This window comes from Camarhynchus parvulus, chromosome 7, assembly GCF_901933205.1.
Source record: "Camarhynchus parvulus chromosome 7, STF_HiC, whole genome shotgun sequence".
NCBI classification, from domain to species: Eukaryota; Metazoa; Chordata; class Aves; order Passeriformes; family Thraupidae; genus Camarhynchus; species Camarhynchus parvulus.
Window position 1 is genome coordinate 967842 of NC_044577.1, and position 8386 is coordinate 976227.

General features: G+C 56.7%; 1 protein-coding gene across 1 annotated transcript in view; it reads right to left on the minus strand.

Annotated features, from left to right (window-relative positions):
* SH3BP4 (SH3 domain binding protein 4) overlaps positions 1–5797 on the minus strand; it is a 35881-nt gene extending 30084 nt beyond the window's left edge. Inside the window, 1 exon segment of the mRNA XM_030952668.1 lies at positions 5737–5797. The gene's annotated coding sequence lies outside the window, so the exon portion shown is untranslated.
* Positions 5798–8386: the final 2589 nt, after the last annotated feature.

Sequence of the window (8386 nt, forward strand, 5' to 3'; positions counted from 1 at the left end):
GGGAATGGGAATAAGAATGGCAATGGGAATGGGAAATGGGAATGGAATGGGGAATGGGAATGGGAATGAGAATGGCAATGGGAATGGCAATGGGAATGGGAAGGGGAAATGGGAATGGGAAATGGGGAATGGGAATGGCAATGGGAAAGGGAATGGCAATGGGAATAGGAATGGGAAAATGGGAAATGGGAATGGGAATGGGAAATGGGAATGGTAATGGGAATGGCAATGGGAAATGGGAATGGGAAAATGGGAAATGGGAAAATGGGAATGGGAAATGGGAATGGGAATAGGAATGGGAAATGGGAATGGGAACAGCTGCCTCATGGCACTGAAAATAACCCCCTGCACAAATCCACACGGAACCAGCAGGCTAAAAATAGGAATTTCCATGGGAATCTCCATGGTTCCCAGTGGAGGGGCACAGCCTGGCCACCAAAGAGTGGGATTAAAGCCAGGAAATGCTGCTGGTGGCACACTGATTCCTCCCAAAAACATGCAACCCACCCAAAATGCCAACTTCTCAGCAGAGGGGCAAAAATCCAATCCAGGGGCACAATGAGAGAGTTGGAAGTTTTATGGTCTGCTCTTTGATCCATGAAAAACTGACTTGTTTCCTTGGGAAGCACCTGGGCCTGCAGCCCCCCTGAGGCAGCAGAGGCATTCCATGTGCATTCCTGCATTCCCTGCTGCTGCTGTGAGCCATCCCACACACCCCTATCCTGACTCCCACACTTTTCTTTAGGAGCCCACAGGAACAGAAACACACAAGAAATCACCCCAAGGACCACCAGGAGGAATTAAGGAGCCCAGGGTGCAAGGAGGAGCACAAAGAGGGGGGAGAAACCACAGGTACCCTCAAAAATCACCCTTCAGTGCAGATGGTTGTGGTGTTAATGTGCTCACTTGAGCACTAAAAGCCAGATCTGAGCTGCTGGGAGCAAGTCTTGTTTTTGGGAAAGCAGAGGGACTTGTCAGGACAAGCACGTGCCAGAGCTGCAGGTCCTGCAAGAGCCTTCTCCTTTTCCCCCCTTTCCCTAAAACCCCAAACATTATTTATGGCCACGGAGGCAGCTGGGGCTGCAAACCCCTCTGAAAGCAGCAAAACTCATCATTAATGACCAGCACAGCTGCCCTGGGACACCAACCCTCCAGCTCCTGCAGGGACAGGGCTCAGCCCCACCACCTGCACCAGGAGTTTCTCCTGCCCCCGTTCTCTGCCCCCCCAGCTCCATCAGAGGGATTTTCCCTGTGCCAGCACCGGCACAGCCGCGTGCTCCCGGCCCAGCCAAGGCTGGCACAGCGCTGCCAAGGCCCCCAGACAATGCCAGCCCTGTGCCCAAGCCCTGGGCAGGGTCAGGGCTGGCCAGGAGAGAGCCCAGAGCTCCCAGAATCACAGAATCCCAGGAGGGTTTGGGTTGGAAGGGACCTCAAAGCTCATCCCATCCCACCCCTGGGGCACCTTCCACTGTCCCAGGCTGCTCCAAGCCCTGTCCAGCCTGGCCTGGAACACTTCCAGGGATCCAGGGGCAGCCAGAGCTTCTCTAAAACCTGTGTCAGCACCTCCTAGGGAACAATTCCTAATTCCCAATCTCCCATCCATCCCTGCCCTCCGGCAGTGGGAGCCATTCCCTGTGTCCTGTCCCTCCATGCCTTGTCCCCAGTCCCTCTCCAGCTCTCCTGGAGCCCCTTTAGGTGCTCTGAGCTCTCCCTGGAGCCTTCTCCTCTCCAGGTGAGCACCCCCAGCTCTCCCAGTCTGGCTCCAGAGCAGAGATATCCCAGTTAATAAGATATCCTAGTTAATAAGATATCCCAGTTAATAACAGAAACACATTTCCCAGTGGGTCGATCCCTTGTTCCAAAGCCAACTCATCACTGGTCACTGGGGAAGTCAACGTTTGGCTACAGAATTTCCCTGGGTGTTGCCATCCCCTGCTCCCTGTGACAGGGACAGCACCCAGGGAAAGGCTGGAGCTGTGTCAGAGGAGGTTTAGGTTGGATTTGAGGAAAAGGTTCTGCCCCCAGAGGGTGCTGGGCACTGCCCAGGCTCCCCAGGGAATGGGCACAGCCCCAAGGCTGCCAGAGCTCAAGGAATGTTTGGACAACACTCCCAGGGATGCACAGGGTGGGATTGTTGAGGTGTCTGTGCAGGGCCAGGGCTTGGACTGGACAATCCCTGTGGGTTCCTCCCAGCTCAGGAAATTCCATGATTCCATAAAAACCCATCCTACTCCTCACCATCTCCAGCGGAGCCCCCGGGCCAGCCCGCAAAGCTCAGGTGCTTTCAGGAGGGATTTTGGACAGGAGAGAAGAGGCAGGTGCCAAACCCCAGGTGAGGGTATTTGCATTCCAGAAATCCACCCAGGACGGGACACAGCTCTCAGAACCCCCCTGGAAACAAGGAGACTGAGGAGGATGCAAATTCCCCTGCACAGACAGCCCCGGCCACAAAAAGCCATATTTAAATGCTTTTCCCATTAAAAAAAAAAAAAACCCAAACCCACACACACAGTGTCTAAACCACCTCCTTACCATCCCCACGAGCTCTTGAGAGCAACCCCACCAGGCTAAAATAAATATTTTAGCTTGGCAAATAGTTTTCCTCTCATTAAAAGGCAAACACAATTAGGCTGTCAAGCGCCGGCTGCAATCGCTCCACGCTGCTCCGGCTCTGGTTGATTAAAAGTAAGGAAGCTGCTATTTTTGAAAAGCACATTCCCTTCCACAGCCTGAACGGGGCTATTTTGGACATGCAGAGCCATGGAAAGCTGGCATCTCTGCCTGCAAAATTCCCCAGCCACGAGGGGATGTGCCCAGCGGGTCCGTGGGATGGGGGGGTGGTGAGAAAAATGGGAATTCTTTTGCTGTGAGTGACCAGAGGGGTGAAAATCCCTGCGGGAATGACATGGAGACCCTGGAAAGCTGAGGGAATCATGGATGGTTTGCAAAGTTCACCTCATGGGCAGGGACACCTTCCACCAGACCAGGGCTGCTCCAAGCCCCATCTGAAGCTCCCAGGGATGGGGCAGCCCCGGCTCATCAGGGCGAGCTGCTCCAGAGAAAAGGAGGGAAGAAGGAAAAAGCAGAAGAGGAGAGCAGAGCTGCCACCAGAGATGCTGTCCCCTCTACAGGGTCTGGGACCAACACAGCTGTGCAGGAGCAGGGGCCAGGAGGAGACGTGAGCATTCCGAGGAGCCCGGAATTCTCCAGGCTGGAAAAGCTCTGTGTGAAAGCTTCAATCCTAAGCAATTAACCCAACTGCCAAACCCACCCCTGCCAGACCTGCAAGCCATCCCAGGAGGATGTTATCCTCAATACCAAGACTTTTTTTCTACTTTAAGGCAAATTTAAGCATCCAGGCAGGAGGGAACCAAGGATGGATCCTTATTCCAGAGCCTCAGCATCCAGACAGAGCTGGCAACACCACACAGCCCCTACTCCAACTCCTACCCAAGCTCCACTCAGCATTATTAACTTTTAATGCATATATTAATGAACAGCCAAAAGTTAATCATTGCAAGTCTCAGGGAACAAGGACAGGCTGGAGAGGGGAGGAAGGCAGTGATGGGCATCCCAGAGCTGGGAATTTGCATCCACCTGATCCCAGACCCCACAGCTCTGCTGGGTCTGGGGGCTTTGATGCCGTGTGGTTTAATTTGGGCACGGAACAACCTCACAGTCCTCGCTGTCCCAAAGTTATGCTGAGCCTAAACTCCTGAGCAGGCAGGGATCCCAGGAGATACGCATTCCCAGGAGCCCGAGGCTGCAGCACACCTGCACAATTCCACCTCTCCCACCCAGCAGCAACAGCTGGAAACTGAGGTTTCACAGCATCCCTGGACCCAAAGCATCCCTGGATCCAAAGCATCCCTGGATCCAAAGCATCCTTGGATCCAAAGCATCCCTGAACCCAAAGCTTCCCTGAACCCAAAGCTTCCCTGAACCCAAAGCATCCCTGGACCCAAAGCATTCCTGGACCCAAAGCATCCCTGGACCCACAGCATCTCTGGACCCACAGCATCTCTGATCCCAAAGCATCTCTGGCTCCCAAAGCATCCTTGGCTCCCAAAGCATCCCTGAACCCAAAGCCTCCCTGGACCCAAAGCATCCCTGAACCCAAAGCCTCCCTGGACCCAAAGCATTCCTGGACCCAAAGCATCCCTGGATCCAAAGCATCCCTGGCTCCCAAAGCATCCCTGGACCCAAAGCATCCCTGGACCCACAGCATCTCTGGACCCAAAGCATCTCTGATCCCAAAGCACCCCTGGCTCCCAAATCATCCTTGGATCCAAAGCATCCCTGAACCCAAAGCATCCCTGGCTCCCAAATCATCCCTGGACGCCCAAAGTATCCCTGGACCCAAAGCATCCCTGACCCCAAAGCATCCCTGGACTCCCAAATCATCCCTGGCTCCTGCAACATCCCTGGACCCAAAGCATCCCTGGCTCCTGCAACATCCCTGGACCCGCAGCATCCCTGGCTCCCAAAGCCTCCCTGGACCCACAGCATCCCCCGGGCAGCCAGCAGGGAGCAGAGAGGGCATTGGGCGAGCTGGGAAAGCCCTCCTGGCAAAGGCACGCCGGGCACAGCCGCTGGAATGCGGCTCGGAGCAGCTCCCGGAGCGTCCCGGCGGTGCCGATGGGGAACGGGAGCGCCGCGGGACACGCGCGGTGACAGCGGCAGGGTGACAACAGCCCGGACAGCCGTGCCCACCCCCGTGGCAGTGCCGGCGGGACTCGGGGGACAACGGGGGGTGCGTCCCCACGGCACAGGAACGGCGACACGGAGCCACGTTTGCACCCTGACACGGCACATGGCAGCGGGGACACCAACACCGAGCACAAAACGCGGCCACACGCACGGGGGACACGGGGACACAGACACGCAGGGGACACAGTCACACATACAGGGACACACAGGGACACAGACACACAGGGACACAGTCACACAGGCAGGGGACATGTGGCACGCACAGTCACCCAGGACACAGGCACAAAGTGGCACACAAAGGACACAGGGCACAGTCACACACTCAGCAACAGGACACACACACACAGTGACAGCCCCACGGAGCACACTCAGAGTGTCACACACATACACAGTGACAGCCCCACGGAGCACACTCAGAGTGTCACACACACACACAGTGACAGCCCCACGGAGCACACTCACAGTGTCACACACACACACACAGTGACAGCCCCACGGAGCGCACTCACAGTGTCACACACACACACACAGTGACAGCCCCACGGAGCGCACTCACAGTGTCACACATACACAGTGACAGCCCCACGGAGCACACTCAGAGTGTCACACACATACACACAGTGACAGCCCCACGGAGCACACTCACAGTGTCACACACACACACAGTGACAGCCCCACGGAGCACACTCACAGTGTCACACACTCACAGTGTCACACTGCCACACGCGGACACGCGACACTTGTACGCAGCCTCACACGCACTTTCCACGCGGTCACAAGCACACTCGCGGTGTCACACAGCGTGTCACACACACACACACACACAAACATTCTCGCTCTCCCCGGCCGCCTCCCCGCGCTCCGCCGCTGCCTCAGCGCCGACCCTCCGCCACCACCGCCCTCTCTCCCTCCCTCCCTCCTTCCCTCCGCCGCCGCCACAAACTTTTCCCCGGCGGCCCCGGGATCCCTCGGGGAGCCGCTCCCGCCGCCCGCAGCCCCCGGGCTCGCCCCGCTCCGGGCTCTCACCTGCGCCCGCTCCGACCCCGCCACCGCCGCCACCGAGCCCGGCCCCGCTCCCGCTCCCGCCGCGCTCCGGGCGCGCCCCCGCCGGCACCGGCCGCGCGCGCCCGCCCCGCTGACGTCACGGGGGCGTGGCATGGGCGTGGTCGGGGCGTGGCCCCGCGGAGGGCGGGAACGCGGGGGCGGGAACGGGGGGATGGAGGGGGGGAGATGCTGGTGTAAAACACGTGGGGAGGAGAGATAGAAACGGGAAAAGCGGGATAGGGGAATGGGAATGGATCCTTGTGCGAGGGGAGAGTGCGAGCCACGCCCGCCCAGCCCGGGGTGAGCGCGGGCACACTCGCCGTGGTGGTGACACTCGCCGTGGTGGTGACACTCGCCGTGGTGGTGACACTCGCGGTGGTGGCGCTCAAAACTTCGGGGAAATAAAGGTTTATCCCCATCCGGCTCCCCTCCCCACTTCTTCTTTTTTTTTTGGCCGTTTTGGTCAAGCAGAAATCCCGCCCTTGTTGCTCTCCCCGGTGGGGAAGGCAGGAGAAACGCGGAGGGAAAGGCTGAGCTCTGGTTTCTTGCGTTAAGCACGTCGGAGAGTGGCTTCCAAGCTTCCCACAGCACCCAGCGCTGGAAAAAGGGGAAAAAAGGGGGTTATGATCCCTAAAAATCCCATAGACTGAGGGAGCATCTTGGCTGGGATTCAGGGTTAGGAAATGGGCTACCAGGAGCATCAACCCAGCAGGACAGGCATGGACACAACGTGCACCCAGAGGTGGTGGCCACCAGCAGCACCACGGTGGCCATGTCCCGTTGGGACACCCTTTGGAAAAGCAGCTGAGCGAGAAATACCGGAGCAGATGGGTCTGGGCTACTCGAGCCGCTGCTCTTCCCGCCCCCCTCCTTGTTTTTTCCTGGGTTTAATCGGGATCTGATGATTAAATTTCCTCTTCCTGGTGCTGGCTCCTCCTGCGCCCAGCACGGCAGAAGGAGATGGAGTTTTGGCCGGGCTGGGGCAAAAGCGGGGTGGCTGTGAGTCCTTGTGTGGCCAGACCCCATCCTGGGGGTCAGCTGGGACTTCCCAGCCTCTTCCCAGCTTTTTCCTGTCTCCCCAAAAGGAGCCACACAGAACCACTCCGAAGCAGCCTTGGGAGCTCTTTTCTGCAGTGTGATTTTGGGAGCTTTGGGGTTTCTCCAAGGGGAGCTCCCTGCAGCTGGGTAACCCCGTTCTCTAACTGCAACAGGGCACTTCCACCCTGTTTTGCCAGTGGGAAACACTGGGATGGCACCTGGGATGAGCTGGGCTGGCTGCTGCCCCTGTCTGTGCCTTGGCACCGAGCCTGGGGTGCTCCTGTCCCTCTGCTCCTGCAAAACTCTCATTAAAATCAGTATTTCAGTTGTTGGTTTACTCCTCTTTTCCATCTCTGGTGTGATTCCTCGTCTTTTTGGAGACTGGAAAGTCCAAATTTATTCCTGTCTGGGGCTGGCACCTTGAGTGGCTTTGGAGACAAAAGTGTCTTTTCCAATGGGCGGGAGGAGGTGTATGAGAATCTGCAGTTCCAGCTCAGCATCCCTTGGGGAAAAAACCCCCACATTTCCAGGTGCCAGAACTCTGCTTGGACTCCATTAAAAATCAGCAATTTGTGGGTGACAACAGCTGCTTATCCTGGGAGCAGCTTCCCCAGCGCTCAGGATGTGCCTTGGTGCCGAGCCCGGGATGGAGGGATGAGATTTCCACCTGCACCCATCCCTCTCTGCTTCCCGAGAGGTTTGCAGTGCCCAGGAGCGGCTCAGAGCAAGGCAGCAATCCTGGGGAGCAGTTAATATTGGACAGAATGCCCTGAGGAGGTTTTTCCGTGGTGCTGGGGTTCCATCCTGCAGGAATTCCATGGTAAAGCTCATTTCTCCGTGCGCTCCCCTCTGGGGTGTTTCTCAGGCACAAATCTGGGTGGAAATTGTTGGTCTGGAGCAGTTCCTAGGAACAGGGCTGCTCCAGGATGACATTCCCATGGGTCAGGTGTGTGAGTATAGCCAGATTTCTTTTTTGGGGAAGAGAGCAGCTCCTTTCTGCTCTGCTGCTGCCTTGGGAATTGTGGGCAGGAGCTGGACATCCAGGCCTGGCTCTGCTGAGCCCCAAACTCAGCAACACCAATCAGGGCTGGAGCACGGATCCTCCTCACCAGGGGGATCACAGAATGGTTTGGATCCCATCTCATTCCAACCCCTGCAGGGCCAGGGATGCTCTCACAGACACAGCAGCCCTGAGCTCCCAAAACGTCCTAGAAGGGAGAGTTCCCAAACCTGAGCCTGATTGTGACCGTGTTCACAGGGGTTCTTGGATGAGGGAAGAGATGAGGGTCTGACTCCATGTTTCAGGAGGCTTGAGTTATTATTTTATGATATATATTACATTAGAACTGTACTAAAAGAATAGGAGAAAAGGTTTCATCAGAAGGCTAGCTAAGAATAGAAAAAGAAGGAATGATAACAAAGGCTTGTGGCTCAGACAGAGAGTCCGAGCCAGCTGGGCTGTGATTGGCCATTAATTAGAAACAACCACATGAGACCAATCACAGACCCACCTGTTGCATTCCACAGCAGTAGATAACCACTGTTTATATTTTGTTCCTGAGGCCTCTCAGCTTCTCAGGAGGAAAAACCCTAA